The sequence below is a fragment of the Cetorhinus maximus genome, chromosome 11 (genome assembly GCF_964194155.1).
Source record: "Cetorhinus maximus chromosome 11, sCetMax3.hap1.1, whole genome shotgun sequence".
Taxonomy (NCBI): Eukaryota; Metazoa; Chordata; class Chondrichthyes; order Lamniformes; family Cetorhinidae; genus Cetorhinus; species Cetorhinus maximus.
The window spans coordinates 60,120,601-60,141,706 of NC_135889.1; the positions used below are offsets into that span (position 1 = coordinate 60,120,601).

At 42.1% G+C, this 21,106-nt stretch overlaps 1 protein-coding gene across 4 annotated transcripts in view; it reads left to right on the forward strand.

Moving 5' to 3' along the window:
* The window catches only part of wipf1b (WAS/WASL interacting protein family, member 1b), a 128,959-nt gene that overhangs the window by 34,712 nt on the left and 73,141 nt on the right, over positions 1-21,106 (forward strand). Inside the window, exon 1 of one of the 4 annotated variants that reach the window (XM_078552065.1) lies at positions 4,241-4,372. The exons of the other annotated variants lie outside the window; for them this stretch is intronic. The gene's annotated coding sequence lies outside the window, so the exon portion shown is untranslated. Of the gene's footprint in view, positions 1-4,240; positions 4,373-21,106 lie in introns of those variants that run through there. 4 annotated transcript variants of the gene reach the window in all.

Genomic DNA, 21,106 nt, shown 5'->3' on the forward strand with positions numbered 1-21,106 from the left:
ATGTGCCTTTAGTCTTTTTAAAAATTCAATTAGTGGTTTTCAGCCAGTAAATTAATAAAGTAACACTTGTTATGAAGCATGGCTTCGTAACATCTCCATATTATAGAAAGCATATAAAGGCATTGGAGAAGGTGCAAAGAAAGATTTATTATACTTATACCAGAACTGAGCGCTGTCCTTATCAGAAAAGATTGAACAGGCTGGGCATTAAGAGAAGGCTGGGAGGGAAACTAGTAAAAGTCTTTAAGGTTATGAAAGGGTTTGATAAAAAGGGGTTTGATGAGGTAGATGTAAATATGTTTTCACTTGCAGGTGAGATCAGAACTTAGGCCTCATAAATGTAAAATGGTCATTAATAAATCCAATTGGAAATTCAGAGGAAGCTTTTTTATCCAGAGAGTGATTTCACAAAGCCGGTTTTCCAATGTATGCTGAACACCCTCAGCTCTGTCTCATCACCAGCTCTCTTGATTCCTCCACTATCGCTAAATTGTGAAATTGCTTATCTGACATGTAGTACTGGATGAGCAAATATTTCCTCCAATTTTCTCACAGGCTAGTTAGGGGAGGGTCCTCATGTTTGAATTCAGGTTAGTGGCCGTGAAGTTTACATTGTCTTTAGGTCTAAGCTAAGACTTAAATCCAATTGTACATGACTAATAGACTTCTCAGCTTGAATCTATATATAGCATTAAACTGAAGAGCCTGTGAAATACTGCTGTACTTCCTATTTGGGTGTTCACCAGCAGGTTGAATGAGTTATGTCCCAGTCACTAACAAATTATAATCCAGTATGGCATGTGGACAGAAGTCATTCATCACATTTGATATTTCTTACCTAGTTTGTGAGTTTTAAATTTTATTTAATTGTGCAAATCCTTGCACAAATGCATGATCCTCAATGCACGTTTGGGTGCGAGAGAAAAAATTGAAAGTGACTTACATTTGGTAAGTAGATCCCCCTCTTTCATTAAAACACATCAAATGACTAAAAACTATCATGTAAATAAACACACAGGCCCAAGAAAATGCAAGTGTATACAGTATTGGGCTATCAGATTATATTGGGATGACAGATTAATACTAGAAAATGATAAAAATGTTCTTAACAGTCAGCATTTGAAAAGAGAAAGTTTGCTGATCATTTCAGATCAGACTGTTCACCGGAATCAAAATTTTGCTTTATTCTGGAAATACTCAGCAGGTCAGGCAGAATCTGTGGGGGGAGAAAGTAAGTCAGACAGCCAATGTTTCAGGTCTTAAGATCTTTCTATAGGACTGAAAGATATTACAGATAAATAGCATTCGAAAATAAATTGACCAACAAAGAAGAAAAAAAGCACAGAAAGGAAAAAGAAATGAATGGCCACTAAAGTGCTTGGGTGAAGAACAGGAAATAATTAAATGGCACAAGCGATATTATTAGAAGACAAAGGGAACTGTAATGAGAGAAACCAAAGACCTAGCACGAGGTACAAAGGCCGAAATTTTAAGCCACCCTCCCGGTGACACTGCTGAGACAGGAGAGCTGCCAGCCATTTGATTGGCCGACAGCTCTCAGAGGGGTGATTTCCTTCCCAATAGAGGCAGAAGGCTGACCTCAAGCCAATTAAAAGCCCAACAGCCAGTAAGTGGCTGCGGGGCGATCTGGCAGTGTGGAGTGGGATTCGCCCTTGACTTTTATGTCGGGGGGTTGGGGTGGAGGGCGAGGCCACTACCCCCCTCGTAACATTCAGCCAAAGAATATGAGTAGCTAAAGGGTAATTAAGAGGACCTTTCTTTTCTCTATTTTAATACTTGCTGGAATTGAAGATTGTAAGATAAGATGTGTGATGGAGAAGACAATAGAGTCTTTAATTTCTTGACTGAATGATTTACTTTAATCGCAGAATTAAAGCTATTACATCTACATAGTTTTTGTTTATTCTCTTGTGTTCCTTCACCTTACAAATCTGATTATAATGTTTAAGTAGTATAGAGCCATTAAACTGTCATTTAGTATTTTGATTTAGCGAATCTAGCGAGACTGGAGTCAATGGGAATCAGGGGGAAAACTCTCCACTGGTTGGAGTTAGACCTAGCACAAAGGAAGATGCTTGTGGTTATTGGAGGTCAGTCATCCCAATTCCAGGACATCATTGCAGCACTTCCTCAGGGTAGTGTCCTCGGCCCAACCACCTTCAGCTGCTTCATCAACGACTTTCCTTCCATCGTAAGGTCAGTTCGCTGATGATTGCACAATGTTCAGCACCATTCACGACTCCTCCGATGCTGAAGCAGCCCATGTCCAAATGCAGCATGACCTGGACAATATCCAGGCTTGGGCTGACAAGTGGCAAGTAACATTCGCGCCACACAAGTGTCAGGCAATGACCATCTCCAACAAGAGAGAATCTAACCATCGCCCCCTGAATCTCTCACTATCAACATCCTGTGGGTTACCGTTGACCAGAAACTGAACTGGACTAGCCATATAAATGCAATAGCTACAAGAGCAGGTCAGGGGCTAGGAATCCTGTGACGAGTAACTCACCTCCTACGCCCCAAAGCCTGTCCACCATCTACAAGGCACAAGTCAGGAGTGTGATAGAATACTCCCCACTTGCCTAGATGAATGCAGCTCCCACAACACTGAAGAAGCTTGACACCATCCAGGACAAAGCAGCCCATTTGATTGGCACCACATCAACAAACGTTCACTCCCTCCACCACCGACGCACAGTAGCAGCAGTGTGTACCACCTACAGGTGCACTGCAGGAATTCACCAAGGCTCTTTCCAGCACCTTCCAAACTCCAACCACTACCATCTAGAAGGACAAGGGCAGCAGATACATGGGAACACCACCACCTGCAAGTTCCCCTCAAAGTCACTTACCATCCTGACTTGGAAATATATTGGTGTTCCTTCACTGTCGCTGGGTCAACATTCTGGAACTCCCTAACAGCACTGTGGATGTACCTACACCACATGGACTGCAGCGGTCCAAGAAGGCAATTCACCACTACCTACTCGAGGGTAACTAGGGGTGGGCAATAAATGCTGGCCCAGCTAGCAAAGCCCACACCCTGTGAATGAATAAAAAAATAATAATTTAGGATCTAAATGCTGATTAATGCTTTGTATTTATGGTGATTTAGGGACCTTTACAAAATTGTCAGTTGTGTTGTCAGAATGGTTTTGGTGGACTAATTATTTTCTGTTCCAGGAAAGTTCAGTGACAATCGGCAGGATGCAGGGTAATAAAAGAGAAAAGGATGGGATATAGGATGCAGTTAGCTCTCAACAAAGTAGCCCACGTATTTTGAAACTTTCTCAAGTCCATTCACGTATTACTCAGCCTGACTGGCATGTCCACTTGTTTATAGTGAGAAGATAATATACCCAGCTACTTATGTATTAATTAGAATGTACATGGATATTTGAGTATTCACCTGAATGCTGTTAGATACTCTTTTATGTAAGTGACTTGCAACTTGATGTACTTTGATTTGCTCAGATATATAAAATTTGCAGATGACAGAACCTTAAAAAAAACTTAAGAGGAAACTGAGCAGCTTTCAGCTGTGTAGTAAGCTGTCAAAAGGATGTTGGCTACTTCCTTTGTGGATCAAGTAACTCAGCAAATGTAAGAAACTTGAACTTCCCAGAAAAAAACTCTTGCAAAAATATAGGAAATATAAATTAGATCTCGCTCAACAAAAACTGTATGAGAAAAATGACTCCGGTTAAATATATTTTATGTGTTGATGTGAAAATAAAAGGCTCCTCACAGTTTTGGTTCAGCTATAAAAACTGCTGTCACAAGCACTGCTATTTCTACTTATACGTTGCAGTTCTAGAAAGGCAGTCAATCCTAGATTGGTTGTTGTTTTTAAATACAGGAGGTTAGTGAAGATGTGAAATATAAAATAATTCAGATATATAAAGAAAAACAAATAACATTTTTAGGATGATACTTGTCTGCATGTAAATTCATGCTGGCATTACAACAGCGGTTACACTTCAAAAGTACTTAATTGGATGTAAATTGCTTTGGGATACCCTGAGAGGCACTATATAAATGCAAGTCCATTTTAAATGAAAAGCACAGGGTATATGGCAGAAATTGTCACTGTATTCCTATGACAAGTGTTGTAAAGACGTTTATTTTAGGTCACCATTACATTTACTGTATGTAATTTTGAAAGGTGGAAACAAGCCAAAAGTGTTGTTCCACCATGAGCTTAACCACTGTTGTGAGAACACTGATCTCAAATGAGGTGCGGTGAGGAAGTCTGACGTTCAACATGCAGCTAACAGGAAGCAAGCAGAAAGAAATTCAGGGAACTGTACAAATTTAAAGCTTTGAAATAAACTGAAACGTTCTGAAGGTAAGCAAAGTTAATTTAAACATAAAATAGTGATAAATTGTCCATTTGGCATTTCCAATGCTTTGGTGATTAGTACTTGTAGCCAATCTAAATCTTGAAGGGTCAAAAGGTCTGCAACAAATGAAGCTTTAGAGTACAGAGTTCTCTAATTCAAAACCACAAGCAATTTAGAGGAACTGAAACATGAATGTGGATTGAAGTTTGCAGTAGCTAGCAGCCATACTGAAAAAAAAAGTTGCACTTTAGAAGTTCTTTTAGAAACAAAATGCTAAACAAACATGGAACAACCATCTTTACCATGTTTGGAAGAATTTATCAGACACATTTGCTGTGTCGGGTTCATACAAGATTTTCAGTAACAATTGAGAGAATTCAATACAGAAGATACAAAACCTATATTGTATTGTGACTTGCTTCTGCAGGAACTACTTGTAAAATATACTTCTATGGATTTGCAGTACAAATATGACAATCCAGAAAAGTGTGAATCTTTCTTTGAAAATGCTGATATGACAAATAATGTATTTTGTTATACAGTGCTCAGCACTATGGGAATACTGAATTGTTTTTACAGGAAGTAATCTTCTTATGCTCCATTTTCAGAACATAAATTTGGATCAATAACATCAATACTATGTTAACAATTTTAAAAAAATAACAAATTACTAGAGCATAGATTCGATTGAGAATGTGTAACATTGGTCCATTTCAGTAAACTCTTTCCACAGGAGAATACTCTGTTCAACCCTTCTGAATAAAGAAAGATTTCTACAATTTTTAAATAGAGTATTTGTATTTAATTTTCAAACTGCTATTGAACATTTTAAATTATAATCTCTTTCAGCAGCTAATTTTTCAATTATGTTGAAAAGTACATAACTCCATTCTTCATATCGGTTTTTGCTCTAACAGAATAGAAGTTGAACAATTAATACATACACATCATCAGTGGAACAGCCAATTGAAAATTGGGGTAACATACACCCCCTCATTTTATTACCAAGTATGTTGAGAATCCTAAACCTTTTAAATTTCTCAATGGTATTAGCAGCAAATGTTTTAAATTCTTGTGAGCCACTGATTCCATATTAAGTTGACTTCATAATGTAAAGGAACATAAAGCTAGACAATGGAATTGTTGGACTAGGTGCTTAACATAACTGTATTGAAATTATTGACTGTTAGTTGAGTGCTTTTATTTGGTCTTTGAAATTTCAGCAGGAGGTTGTTCAGACTGTAATATATGCTTCAGGATAGTGTAATGGAGTATGTGAAAAGTAAAATAAAACTTCAGGCAGCCATATATGGCTTTAGTGTGCTCAGCTAACACAAATTGAAAATACTATTTTTAATGAAGAAATAAGTTATTTTCATTGGTGTTGTGGATGAGGACAATAGAACTTAAAGGGGTTTAATTTTTGTATGTTAGTATAATAGTGACATCTACGTCTGTGCTAATAAATCCTAGTGAATTATGTCTTTTTGAATAAGTAAAAGAGTGTTGGAAATACATCTTTTACATGAAGCAAAAAGGGGAATTGGAATGTGTGGGAGTTTCTGAGCAAAGCGCTAACGTAAGCGTTAAGGTCAGTGCTTTTCCTAAAGACTAGCTGATTTAGCAACTGTGTTGAAAGATCTGCATGCTAAATTTCTTGTATGAAACAGGAAATATGAAAAATGTGACTTTTGAATCTTGAATGCTTTGAAGACTTTGTTAATGGATTAAAAATGCTAACCTGTAGAGAGAATTATTTTGCCTCGCATCTGTTTTAAGAATAAACAAATATGAACACAATTGGCACTTAAATTTGTACAGTCATGATTGTCTATCCACTTCACCAGAAGCAAAGATTTGTAGATTTACAGATTCAAACTACTTATTGCCTGTACTATATGCACTGTTGGTCAAACAAACCAAAGTGACATTGCTCAGGAATGTAGGGGTTGAGAGTACACAATGAAAGTGTCTGAATGGAAGTAGAATGCTTCCATTTTGTCTTTCGTAATTGCTGAGACAGGAATATTGTTTTTCTTACCAACAATTGTGTTTAAACTTAATACTGAGCTTGCAAAAGTATATTTAATTGTGAATTATCAGAATTTAGTTACTTTAATGCCGAATCATATTAGTATCATAAGTTACATACGAATAGGGGTTATAAAAGTCAGTACATTAATAGTTCAATGCTATGGCTGATAAAAGCCATTGGGTGGAATTTTCCTTGCCTGCTGGCGTGAGGCGTGATCGGTGGTGTAAGCAGACAATATGGCGCAATCGATTTCGCGATGGCGTGAAACCAGTTTGCAGTTATCCACTCAGCCTGCCGATGGTGGGCCGTGTTTCCTACCATTGGGTGTCGGGAACCTCATTGTGATACATCAGCATGTAATTATCAAGCCAGCCTGCCGGAATCATCCTCCTCCCCCACTCGTCCCACTGGATCGTCCGTCCACGTCAGCAGGAAAGCACGCTGACATGTTTCACAACACACAAAAGGTGTGCACTTGGTGGGCTGCACTTTGAGGGGAACTCAGAGGTGAGTACACAGTAATGTTGTGCAGCACTCGCCAAGGTCACCTACTGAACTTCAAGCTTCAGGGGCGTCAGGGGGTCTGGGTTAAGGGTAGCCCAGCCGTTGAGGCGACTTGTGGAGGGGGGTGCCAAGGGCCTGCCATTGAATGTAGCGCACAAGCATTCGGGGTGGGGATAGGGTGGGCGAGGGAAGTGGCTACGCATTCGGGAAACCTGTATAAAGTGACCATTCCTCTGCAACTGAGACAGTTCAGGTGCAGCCACATTGATACGATTGGAGTCGGGCCTCTAACTTATCTGCCCACTCAAGCAATGCAGAGGCATCAAAGTGCCCCAAGTCCTCCAAAGCTTTTCATCCCTACCACCCCGACGTAGACTGCAAAGTCCTGAGCATTCTGGTGGACTGCAGAACAGTTGGACGACTGCACACGTTGTACAATTTCCTTGCTACAACTGGCCATGGACCAGTCACTGCTGGAGGCGCTCACAGCCCCTTGCAATGTCAGCATTCGGTTTGGACCAGTCTCCCCATAATTCAAGCTAACAGTGCAGCCTTGCAGTGCGGGTTCGGAGACTGTCTGAGCTGAGAGTACAGCATGCAGCCCTGATGGCGAAGCTGCTGTCAATTGGTCGGGTGGACTGGGGTAGAAGTGGTGTGGTTTTGGGCGGCCATGCAGCTCATTAATCTCTGGCCATCCAAGTGGTGGCCAGCACTCTCCAGGAATCGTTAAGGGGCCTTCACACTTGAGCACAACAGGTTCTTAATACATCCATACTAACCACGTGTGTCTCTCTTTCATCCTGCAGGAGGAGTACATCAGGATCACGATCAGGATCGTGTACTAGCTGTATGCCTGGTGGCCAACAGAGCGTGAAAACGACGGAGGAGAGAGTGACTGAGGTTCCTCGCTGTGCAGACGCAGGAACAGCAACCACAGGAAGAAGGGCAGCTGGGGCTCCCGCACACGCCACCCAAGAGCCACAGCGAGCCATTGCAGGCTGGCACCTAGCGACACGCAGGGTCTATAGATGCCGCCTTTCATTCCTACAAATGACCGAGAGCCAGTGTCACCAAAGACTGCACATGTCTAGGGAACTGGTTGGTCACATCTGCCACTTACCGCAGGACTTGGCGCCACGGGGACATGGAGGGCATCCACTGTCAGTGGGTGTGAAAGTGACCATGGCGCTCATTTTCTACACCAGTGGCTCCTTTCAGGACTCCACAGGTGACCTCTGTGGGATCTCACAAGCCTCCACCCACAAATGCATCCATGAGGTCATGGATGCCATCTTTGTGAGGGCACACAACTTTGTGCATTTCGCCCAGGACCAGGACAGCCAGGGTGCAAGAGCAATTGGATTCGCCCAGATCTCAGGTGCAGGGTGCAATCGACTGCACTCGTGGTGCTCAGGTCTCCATTGCAACACACGGCGAACCAGATCAACCGCAAGGGGTTCCGTTCACTGAATGTGCAGCTGGTGTGCGACCACCAGAAACGCAACCTGCAGGTGTGCGCACGGTTTCCAGGGAGTATGCACGACGCTACATCCTCAGTCGGTCACAGATCCCTGGAGTCTTCCAGGGTCCACTGGAGCTGAAGGGATGGCTCCGCGGGGACAAGGGCTACCTGCAGCTGATGGGTCGTGGCTGATGACACCCTCAGACTGCAGCAGAGTGATGGTACAATGAGGCTCATTCTGCAACCTGCAATTTAGTGGAGCAAAGCATCGGGATGCTGAAAATGAGGTTCCGGTGCCTGGACCGGTCTGGTGGAGCCCTGCAATACAGTCCGCAGAGGGTGTCACGCATTGTCGTCGTCTGCTGCGCCCTTTACAACCTGATGCTCCAACAGGGAGATAAGCTGGCTGAGGAGGAGATGGGTGTGCTGCATGTCTTCTCCGATGAGGAGGATGCTGAAGGGGATGAGGGTGAGGAAGTCCTCGGAGGCGATGATGACAGGGATGAGGCCCTTGCACTGGCTAGACGAGGCAGGCGCACTTGGGAGGCCCTCATAGCTGCTGGACTTGTGGGGGATGATGACGAGATGCTGTGAGGTGACCCCATAGATCCTCTTATTGCAGCTGTGAACATTTGACTCCAGTCTGACTTAGGGCAGCGTGAATACCCTCTGTGAGGATGCTCCTGTCATGGAGACTCAGAGGAGGCCCTAATAGTCGCTCGATTGCAAAAGGATGATGATGACATGCAGTGAGGACACTCCATAAATCTTCACATAGCCTCAGAGAATGTCTGACTCCTGTGTGGCCGAGAGCAGATTGCTTGTGCTCTGTGATCAGGGTCATATCATAGAGACGTAGCCATGAAACTTTAGGAGCATCTGATCCTCCACCTTCAGCACCTGAGCCATTCAGGAGCTGGAGTACAGTGTCACTGGTCACAGATGCCGAAGAGCTGGGTGCCAGTTCATCCTTAAAGGGAATTGAGAGAATGAGAGAACTCTGTGACGTCTGCCCACCACATTCTGGCAGCAATGACAAGGACCGTCGAGGTGCAGGCATCAGTACTGTTTCCAGGGAGTGAGAGTCTGGACCATCACTTTGGTCTGAAGGCTGCATAGAGCACAGGGAGGAGGTCCTGGACTGAGATGCCTGCCTTTTATTTTGTGCAGAAAGGTTTCGCATTTAAGTGACAAGAACACTGCTCATCAGAACAAGGGACCATAGGCAGGGAGACATTCTTGGGAGTTTATTGACAATAGTGAACAGTATGTACAAGTGATTAACACCCGTGCCCAGGCTGTGCAACTAATTCTGCTTAACTTTCCTAACCCTGCTGCTACATCTTGGTGCTCCCCGGACATCCATAGTGGAGGTGGAGGCAGCCTGCTGACTGCGACACCCTATCTGTGATTACTTTGGTGGCCGTCCTCTGGAGGGCCGAGACTTGGAGGGCACCGGCTGCTTTCAGGGTCCTGCTGTGCGGCAGTGGCACCCTCCTTGGCCTGTGGAGCTGGAGCTGTTGAGGTCACAGGAAGAGGGGAGTCGGATGGGCCCGACACACTCGGAGTCACCTGGGTGGATGGGCCCGGAGTGTGCACCTGCTGATCCTCCTCCCTGTGGCCGCCCGAGGGCCCCAGGCTGACTCTTTGAGGAGAGGGGTAGTTGGAGTGAGATCGAGCTGCGTGGCACCCCTCTCACGTACACACTGTTTGAGGCCAACTATGGCAGCAGCAATGGAGTTGAGCCTGCGCAGCAGTGCAGGAGTGAAGTCATGGACCAAGGTCTCCATGGCGGCCGCCATCCTACGTGTTCTCTTTGGTGCATTAGCATGCCGGCGCTATCGCCTTGGAGTGAAGGCAGACGGACTCCTCCATCGTGCCTTTGCAGCTCCAGCAACTATAACATGACCGAGCACAGAGGCTCGTCACCTGACTCGGATTCAGCAAATTTCTGGCCTCTATCAGTCCTCCGAGTGCTGGACAGCTGGGAAGTCCCTGCCACCACCTGCTATAGATCAGACAGTGCGATGCGCTCACCACACTCTGATCCCGAGGCTATTCTAAATCTAGGTCCCACCGACTGAGGTGTGTGTCTCTGCTGGTGGAAGGTATGGGTGGGCGCTTTGATGGGACTTCAAGAAGGGTGCCTCCACATTCCTCTTCAGAGGTTTCTTCGGGGCTTGATTGGAAGCCCTGGGTCATGGACTCCATCGGCTGTGCCTGCAGAAGCAAGGGGAGTTAATTAGTGCATGGCAGTGGCCTGTGAAACAGGACACATTACTCATGGCCCGGTTGTCTGATGAATGTTGCACTACTGGACCCTCACTTGGTAGAGCAGCGCTGACCTCACCGTCAGCTCAGGATCGGTCCAGATCGTGGCCAGCCAGCTGGATGGTTCTGTTTTTAAAGTGCGTGAGGACTATGATTTCGGGCATTCCACCACCGGTCTGCGACCTCTCTCTCTCGTTGTGTGCCAGCTTGTCCTGCACAAATAGAGATGGAGAGTGTGTAAGGAGGATGCCTGCCAGGTCAGGTGATAAGTATGCCTGGCTTGTGTGGGTGGTGAGTGGTTTCATGGATGAGATGAAGACAGTGAAGCTGTGTGTGAGAGAGTGAATGGTGATGTCCCTTGAACTGGCAGCGAGTGAGATCACTGCGGATATGTGATGGGTTCGTGAGTGTGCGAGTTGAAAGTGATGAGAAGAGTGACTTACCCTGACGGAACGGAGGAGATCATTCATTCTCTTGCGGCACTGGGTGGCTGTCCTCTTTTGAAGGGTGTTGGCACTGACCACCGCTGCCACCACCTCCCAAACTGTGTTAGTGCTGTTGCTGCCCATCCTGTGGCCGGAGTGGGGATAGAGGACATCCCGGTGGGCCTCCACGGCATCTGAAAGGCACCCGAGGGACGTGTCACTGAACCTGGGGGTTGCAGCCTTCTTCAGTTTCAGGGCCATGTCTTCCATGCAACAGTGGTGAGCTGGAAGCACTGAGGTGTGTGCACGCAGCTGCACTTTAAATATGGTGCCCGGTGTGATGCAGCGGTGAGGTGATGGCGTGCCAGGTGAATGTGAGCCCGCTCGCCATGGAGTCGACGTGTTTCCCGAAAGTGCATAAATAATGTGGTGGGTTTGTGACAATACAGCGTGAAAAGCTGGCATTGCGGCTGGCGGGTAAAATGTAATTTTACCCGCTCGCTATCACACTTAGTACAAGTCTGGGAAAATTCCGTCCATTTTCTTTTTCTCCTAATCCTTTGAGGTATTTAACTAAGAATCTGATTAGTTCCTAAAATCAAAGATATCATGGAAGTATCTCCTCTCTAAACATCTAAAACACTTGTTCTTGTGACACAAAGATTTTGCCTTAAAAGTCTCATTAGTCAGTGTCAACATATTTCTAAGAGATAGCTGTGGAAAGCAGAGCTCTGTTTGCTGACAATTGTGGACATATCTTATTTTATTCAACAAGCCTTTCATCTTGGTTCTTCCACAAACACTCTGAATGTTTGACTTCATTTTAAACAAAATAGTATGTGAGCAGTTTCTCATTTTTGATAGAAGATTGCAAATACCTTGGCATATTGCTGGATACAAAATTCAGTATTTCAAGGAAATAATTCTGTTCCTCAAATGTAATGTGCCCCTGGCGCAAGAGAAATACTTTGTCACAATACATTTAACTGTTCTTTCAAGTGTTATTATTTGTGGACACAAGTAGTTGTAGAGGCAAGGTAAAAAAAGCAAGAAACTACATCACAAGACGGGATTTAAGTTTTAAGCAATTTAATCATTTACAAAACATTCTCTGGCAGGGTAGAAAAGATGCTAGAAAATGCTAGTGCTAATGCTAATGCTAGAAAAGATGCATCTTTTTCCATGTATATTGTCTTAATTGTCTAACTTAATTGTCTAAACCATATCAAGTAGCTTCATTGGAGTATTAAAATATTTTTCCCCAGTTTTATATTTACTCCTCTCATTTTTCTATTAGCTGTCAACAGTCATAATGTTTGCATTTTCATTCAAGTAATAAAACACCTGGCACTAATCATTTCTTTGTCCAAGAAAATTTCAAGATTACTTAATTGTCTTTTTGTAAAGAGAACCCAAACTAGGAAAAGTCTTTCTGTCACATTCGCCTTTTTTAAACAAAAGCAAATAATATGTACGTTAGAATTGTACTGTGGCCTATAAAGGAACATTGCTTCACCTTAGCATTCAAGCTATACATTGCACATTACATAGTATAATTTTTCAGTCCTTTTTAAAAAAAAACAGCATCTATCCAACTCAAAATTCTAATTGTGACCAGTAAAGACCATCTATCAATTTGAAAAAGACGACCAAATTATTCAATATTTTGATCAGCACTCTTGAAAAGAGAGAAAGGGGGAAGTGAAGAGAGAGACATACAGAGAAACATGGGAAATTAGATATGAGAGGTAGGCAACGAGAATGGGAGACAAGCAGAAGGAATGAGAGATTTGGAGGAAGAAAGAATAACGCAGTCAGTTAGAAACAATGATGAATGAAATTGAAACACATAGAAAGGAGATTGAAGAAGTAGAAGACAAATAAACAGGTGAAATGAAGAGAATTGAGAGTAGTCAGCGAGTGGAGACAGTCACAAAAGAGATGCATGTTGTTTGTCTGTGACTAGCACTGCAGAAGTACTTTTTAAATGTCCAATTTAGTCTGATGAAATTCTTGTTAAGAATTCTGTTACCCTCAGTCCCCCAGTGACATGGAAGTGAAGATGACCACATTTGTAAAACAAAAATCTGGATGTGGTTAAATTATTCGAAGTAACACTTGGTTGCTTAGAAAACATAACACAAATAAAAGTAAATCAATAAATCGCATGAATATTTTTTCCTCATGAAATTAATTGACTGTGATATCAGATATAGTCCAGGAACTATATTCATGTTTTGTGGTATAGTTTGGAAACCCGATCCTAAGAATTTAATAAACAGGACATGCAGTTCAACTAAGTTCAATAAGCGATATCCTCAGTGAAAAGTGTATTACTTCCAGTTTTGTCAGGTTTTCTCATTTCTGTGCATTTGCATTTATTGTAAAATGAACATTGATATGTTTAATATCCAGGATTAATATTGATGACAGTTGTTCTAATTTTAGTAAGCAAGTTGCTCTGACAGAAATAAAAATCACTAAAATACCATGAACAATAATCAAAATGCTAACGGAATGCTGACCTATATATCTAGAGGACTAGAATTCAAGGGGGTAGAAGTCATGCTTCAGCTATACAAAACCCCATGGTTAGTCCTTACCTAAAACATTGTGTGCAGTTCTGGACACCGCAACTTAGAAAGGATATTTTGGCCTTTGAGAGGGTGCAGTAAAGATTTATCAGAATGTTACGTAGACTATGGGAGTTAAATCATGAGGAGAGATTACACAAACTAGGGTTATAGTCTCAAATTTAGTTTAAGTGGTGATTTGATTGAAGTTTGCAAGATATTAAGTGGAACGGATAGGGCAATAGAAACTATTTTTGAAAGTTAAGGAATCTAGGAGCAGGATTTTCACCTCCCATGGAGGTGTAAACCGGGTTATGAAATGTCAAACTTAGTTATTTTCTGCTGGAAAAACAATTTTCTGCTGCCTTCCCGATCCCACATGATTTTCATGTGGCCTTTTTGCGGATTGGGAAGGCCTTTGGTGCAAAATGCACACACACCTCTCCCATGGTCAGGGTCCCCATTGTGAGGGCCACAGGAAAAATGTATTTCCACCTGCACAGGTGGATTATCGTGTGCTGGTGTGGATTTTGGAAGCTCTGAAAAAGAAATGCACCTCTTGGAGAGTTTGTGACCCCTGCATTAAAAGACAAAAATCCCAGGCAAAGTCACACATGCGTTGGGTGTGCATTTCGGACAGTGCAAAAGTGAGCAGGTTGGGTTTTCACGGTCCCACAGGAAATTCCAGCCCTAGGTTGATGGCCATAATCTAAAAATTAGAAACAGACTTTTAGGAGCGAGATTAGGAAACAATTCTACACACAAATTAGGGTAAAAGTTTGGAACACTCTTCTGCAAATGGAAATTGATGCTAGATCAGTTTGTAATTTTAAATCTGATGTCAGTGGATTTTGGTATCCAAAGGTATTAAGAGATATGGGGCAAAGACAGGTGTGTGGAGTTTGGTTGCAGATTAGCCATGATCTCATAGAATAGTGGGACAGGCTCAAGGGGCTAAAAGGCGACTCCTGTTCGTAGTTCCTATGGTGCTGTAAAATCAGTTATATAACACATAAAGGCTTGAGTATTCCCACATTTTGAAAGCTTCAGAAAACAGCAAATTATATACCTAACCTTATGGTAAATCATTATGGGATTTAAAGAACTAGTGTGATATTGTAATGGCTGAAGCTACTTCTTGAGCCCAATGATTCCCCTGGGCTGATAAATTGTCTGCCACAGCAATGGCAGTGAAGGCATGACTTTTGGGCATGGTCAAAACATTGATATTATAGAATTCCATGCAGCTTTTTGATTTGGAATGTTTTCTCTTTCAAGATTTATTTAAAATTGCTCTTCTGATAAAATGGAGTCTATCCTTACCTTTTGTTTTGAGCCCCCAGAAAGTTCTTTAACCTGATTTTAAATTAAAACTCACCTACCTATACAAGTTTGTAATGTGGCAATTTTGCAAGCCATTATATTATTTCAGAATTGCAAAAATGACAAAGTGGTGACGGTAAAATTAGAATAAAAACTTTGTTTTGGTGCTTTTTAAAAAATATTCATAAACCCAATTATAAAGCAACTTTTCTTCTTTTCAAACCCATCATTTTAAAAACAGTAGTATAAAAGCATGTCCTGAGATGTGACTTGAACCAAGGTACTTTTATAAACAGTCAACCCACACAAGAAAACCACACGTTCCTGTGCAACATATAGTGTTGGGGTGAACGTTTGGGGTAAACACTACTAATTTCAAACTGATTGTAACCTGTATTTTTTTTTGTCCTTTTTGTCTCAACTTTCGAATTGAAATGATTCTTTAATTTTTTAACATCCAATTATCTAAATAGGGCATTACTACTACTGTAACATAATTGAAAACATATTTTACAGAAAAAAAATCAATTCATAAGGCCGGCATTTGTAAAGCCACATAACAGTATTTGATCTCTGATTTACAAAAGATTCTTTTATTGTTTGGATTATTTTCAGAACCTACTTCAATCATGATGGGCTGAAGGGCCTGTCACGATGGGCCTGTTTCTGTGCTGTGTAACTCTGACTCTATTCTACCTAGTTCAAATAAAATGGCTGGCATAGCATAGTTTATCAATTCCATAAATATATAAGCTAACTTGTACTTCACATCTGAATGAAAGGTTGTAAGTTTGAAATCCACAAGTGATTGGCATTTCTTGTCTCAGATGGGGGAATTTTGTCAGTTGTATGCCCACAAGATGGATTGACTCATTATGGCGTGATGTTCCAACTGATAACTTGACTAGGCTTGGGGAGATAAATGCATGCTGACTGTAAAATGCACAACGGTATGAGGAAAGGTTAAGAAAGTTGATTTTCTTCTAATTGGAAAAAGGAAGCTTTGAGTCATTTCATGTCTTCATTAAAGTTTTTTATTTGGAAGCTTCAGCATCACCCAAATAATGGGAGTTGGATGTCATATTTCAATCCAGAGCTGTAACATAAGATAAATTTAGATTGTAGAGTATGTAAACATTGCACAGGTTACCTAATTTCCCAGGATGAATTTGTATTGTTCAGTTAGCTGTACTAATGGAATATTTTTCTTTGTTTCCAGCAGTTTAGACAAACTTGTTTTTTTCAAAATTATTCAAAGAATAGCTAGACACCAAATCGCAAATGCATAATTCAGCTAAAGGCTACATTGAACAATTTAGAAAAAAAGTATATGTTTCAGAGAGGAAATAATAAGAAAATATGATGTAATGATTTTGCAGCATTATATTTTGGTTTTGTTTGATAAACTTATTGTTTATTAAGCTGACTAGGGCCAGAGTATTGATTCAGGCTGATATTTTATTTCAGTGCACTACATAGCTGATTCATAAACAAGTTTGTAAGCAGACTATTTTCTTTTGAGGTTTAAATAACTGTAATCTCATAAATCTTTCCATATTGCAGACATTTTGTAAAAATCCCCTGAAAAGAAATTCTTTTTGACATTTATTTTATTTTACAGAATTCAGTGGAACAGTTGGTAATTTCACTGCTGTGCATTAACCATATTTTTGCCCATAGGTACACTAGAAGTTGTGGTCAGTGCAGTGGTACTCCAAATCTTTAGGCCACAGTATAGCTGGGCACAGTTCATTTTCTTTATTCCCTACACAAGATCCAATTCTTGCCAGTATATGGCAAACATCCATCTTTGATACTGACAAGCAGCTTTTTACATAAGAACATAAGAAATAGGAACAGGAGTAAACCATTTGACCCCCCCATGCCTGCTCCGCCATTTAATAAGATCATGGCTGATCATCTTGTGTTTTGATTCCACATTCCCATCTAACCCAGATAGCCTTTGATTCCCTTGCCTAACAAGAATCTATCTACCTCTGCCTTAAAAAATATTCAAAGACCCCGCTTCCACAACCTGAGGCAGAGAGCTCCAAAGTCGCACATCCCTCCAAGAGAAAAAATGCCTCCTCATCTCTGTCCCAAAAGCGTGACCCCTAATTTTAAAACAGTGCCCCCTAGTTCTGGACTCATCCAGAAGAGGAAACACCCTTTTGACGTCCACTTTGTCAAGGCCATTCAGGATCTTGTATATGTCAATCAAATCACCCCTCACTTTTCTAAACTCCAGTGGGAAACAAGCCCAGTCTGTCCAACATTTCCTCATAAGGCACCCACTCATTTCGAGTATCAATCTGGTAAACCTCCTTTGAACTGCCTCCAATGCATTTATATCCTTCCTTAAATAAGAGAGACCAAAACTGCACACAGTATTCAAGGTGCAGTCTCACCAATGTCCTGTATAACTGAAGCATAACACCCTTACTTTTATGTTCAATCCCTCTTGTAATAAAAGGTAGCATTCCATTACTTGTTGTACCTGCATATGAACTTTTTGCGACTCAAGTATTATAACACCTAAATCCCTCTGCATCTCAGAATTATGCAGCCTTCTCTATTTAAGTAATACTCTGCTTTTTTGTTCTTCCTGCCAAAGTGAACAACTTCACATTTTCCCACATTAAGCTCCATTTGCCAGATCTTTTGCCCACTCGCTCAACCTATCTATATCTGCAAACTCCTCATGTCCTCTTCACAACATACTTTCCTATCTATCTTTGTGTCATCTGCAAATTTTACTACCATGTCTTCGCTCCCCTCATCTAAGTCATTGATGTAAATAGTAAAAAGTTGAGGCCCCAGTACAGATCCCTGTGGGAATCCACTTGTCACATCCTGCCAATCAGAAAAAGACCATGCTCTCTGCTTTCTGCCAGCCAGCCAATCTTCTATCCATGCTAATATGTTAACCCCTATTCCATGCTCTTTTATTTTCCATGATAATATTTGATGTGGCAAATGCCTTTTGGAAATCCAAGTATAGTGTGTCCGCAGGCTCCCCTTTATCTACTGTGCATGTTACCTCCCCCTTCCCGTCTGAGGCCCAAGCAGGGTGACTTGCCGGGCTTTCCCTGCCCCTGAACTCCTTCCACCAGCCTCAAAATTGAGGCTGGGCAGGAAGCGGCCTTTAGTGATCAATAATTGGCTACTTAAGGGCCGTAGTTCGGGCGAGGGCAGGCTGCCTTAGGCCTCGCCCAACCCACATAAGATTGTGGCTAGGTTGGGGGTCTGAGGGCAGCTGGAAGGCAATCCAGGAATTTTGTGGGCCCCCCTCCACCTGCAAAATCACTGGTGATGGAGCATAAAATTCTGCCCTGTTGAGTATTTTGTAGATATTTGAGCTTCAAAAATTTTTCCTCAAATGGCTTAGAGTTCTTTTAAGTGGTTTAAATCACAAGCCAGCTAGCAACATTGGCTGTCTGATTCCTTCCTGGGTTTTGGCCTCCAGCCCCAAGAGTGGGAGAAGCATTCCACAGAATAGGACCTCATGGGGAGAATGTCGTCCCCCCCCCCACCATCTGGGGGATTGTGCAGGGGCGTGCGGGGGTGGGCGATCAGCGCCCCCGAAGGGGTCTGTGCCACCATTTTACATGGGTAGGTCAATTAAGGCCCGCCCAGCATGACGTGCGCCCGAAAGCGCTGAGCGCTCCCTGTGCAGGCACTTGGGGGGGGTTCCCTGAGTCGGGGCCTGCACTCTTTTGCACATGTGCAGGGCTACCTCGGAGAGATTAGTTTAAGTTCCCAAAATTTTAATAAAGGAAAAAATTTTAAGACGTCCCCTCATGTGACAGTGCCACATGAGCTGGGACATGTCAATGAACAGTAATGAAAAAATTTATTGAATTAATAAACCCTTCATGAAGCATCATCCCGCCTGTGGATGAGGTTCCATGAAAAGTGCGAAGGCCGCCTGGGCTCTTTGCCTGCCCGCCAACCTTAAGGTTGAACGGGCAGCTCAGTTTATTAGTTTAATCGATATTTAAATGACCTTAAAAGGCCTTTGACAGTTCAGTGGGCATGCACTGAACTGAAAATCTAAATGACATGCGGTGACGTCGGGACACCCGCCCGACGCCAATGCACTTCATTTTACGCCTCGGCGAGCGGCCCCCCCCCCTCCCCGCACAGCTCGCCGAGCCGAAATTTCTGGCCCATAAGGTGAAGCCAGGATTCTCAGCTGCGGCATTTAGAACTAAGAGATGGGAATAGTGCAGTTGGTTTGACTTTGGGATGTGTTACTGTATGCTATATAAATGCAAGTTGTTGTTGTCGACAGCAGCAGCCACCACCATCACTTAAGTGATTGTTGGGTTTGAAACCATAGCATTTGGCAAAACTTATGAAGGTGGTTTTGTATCCAGCCTCTGAACAGCCAGCCCGCCGAAGGATTATATAGCACTGGATGTATGGTAACACTTGTGTGACCATACTTCGTGTATGACCACCACTCAAAGGGATCAAGAAGGGAAGCTTGGCTTAAAGCTAGCAGGACCTCAACAAACAAATCTTTCATATGAAGGAAAACATACCCCTTGGGGTATCATGGACGCACAGCTTTTAGTAAGGGCCTTTGGTCTGTAATTATAAATCAAAACCAGTTGAGGAACAGGAGCCAAAAGAGTTATAAATTATTTATTCAAACGATTTACTAACAAAGGCATATAGTAACAGTGTTTTCATTGCCCCAGTATCTCTCAGAACATAGATGAATTTTGGACCAATATAATGAGAACTTGCAGAATTGTGAGTATTTTTAAGTAAATGATGACTATCTAGTGAGGCAAACTACTGAAGACCAGAATAATCCCTTTGTTTGTTGCAGTCTACCCTTTCAGTTAGGATATTTTGTTTTATTTGATCAAAAGAATGAAGGTTATGATGGGTTGAAGTCAAATACCGAGGCAGAGAACTGTCTACTCAAGTCATTGCCAGGTCTTTGTGAAATTGTTGCAGAAATAAAGACAAGTGAGCAAGTGATGAAGTAGCAGGCATCGTGATACTTGTGCTATCACTGCGAACTTGCATTTAGGCAGCCTGGGTCCTGATTGCTTGATGTTGAATGTTTGAGCCTGCAGCATCCTTATTTAAAGTTCATACACAGAGAAGTGACTAGAAAAGTTGCCCCAGAACATTGCTAGCCTCCTTACAGCTAGGTCAACTAAGCACAGCATTATAAAACAGACAAGAAGAAAAACAAAACTTAAAATTAGCTTCATGGAACAGCAGATCTCTTTTACAAAAAAGATACAGGTAGACCACAATGGAAAAATATGCTGATGAATGACAGCTAGTTTAGCAAGATGTCAGTATTGCTGCAGTAAATGAAAAGAGGCTGGCCAGAAAGGGCTTCCATCTCCGTCAGTGACCAAAAAAACTGTCTGTGAATGGACCTAAATGAAAGTAATTTGTACCAAGCTATTTTTCCTTCCCTGTCTCTCCATTGTACAGGAGTGTTGTCAAACTTCAGTGTTTGGACCATGCTAAAATCTCTTTGCAATCTTAACTTTATGGTACTGTTGATCATTGCTCTGGCCCTGGTGCACAGCTCGCTATCCCTATAGCTCTGTATTAGATTCAGTGGGATGGTTAGGGTGTACATGCATGTTTAACAGATCTCTAACCATTGACCTTCTCAATTTGGACATATAAATCACTGTACAATACACATGTTAAGTTCCTTGTTAAGCGTATCACTGTGATCAAGGGTAGAATGAGTGGAGGCAGGTAAGCTGAAACAGATGCAGAGAAAAGAGTTTTAACTTAGTAGTCAGTTCTGCTTTACTATCAAACAGCTGATGAAGATCTTTTTCGTCAATGCCATTAGCATTTTGATCAAGTGTAGGGAGAAAAAAAGACTAAGGCTAAACAAGTTAATCTTGGATCTGTTACTATAAGAGCCAGCCTACGATTCAGAACAAACTGTATTTAGCTCATTTATGCTTAAATAAAATTTTTATTATAAATTTGTGTTGTTATGTCCTTTTTGTGCTTTTTTTTTGTTTGAGATGCTCATTAATATGAATGATATTAGTTTCAGTTTCTCTGTGCATTTTTGGGTGAAATATAACATAGGCCTAATGTAGACTAAAGCAATATAATTCATTTTCCACCTATTCTTTTGGAGTGCA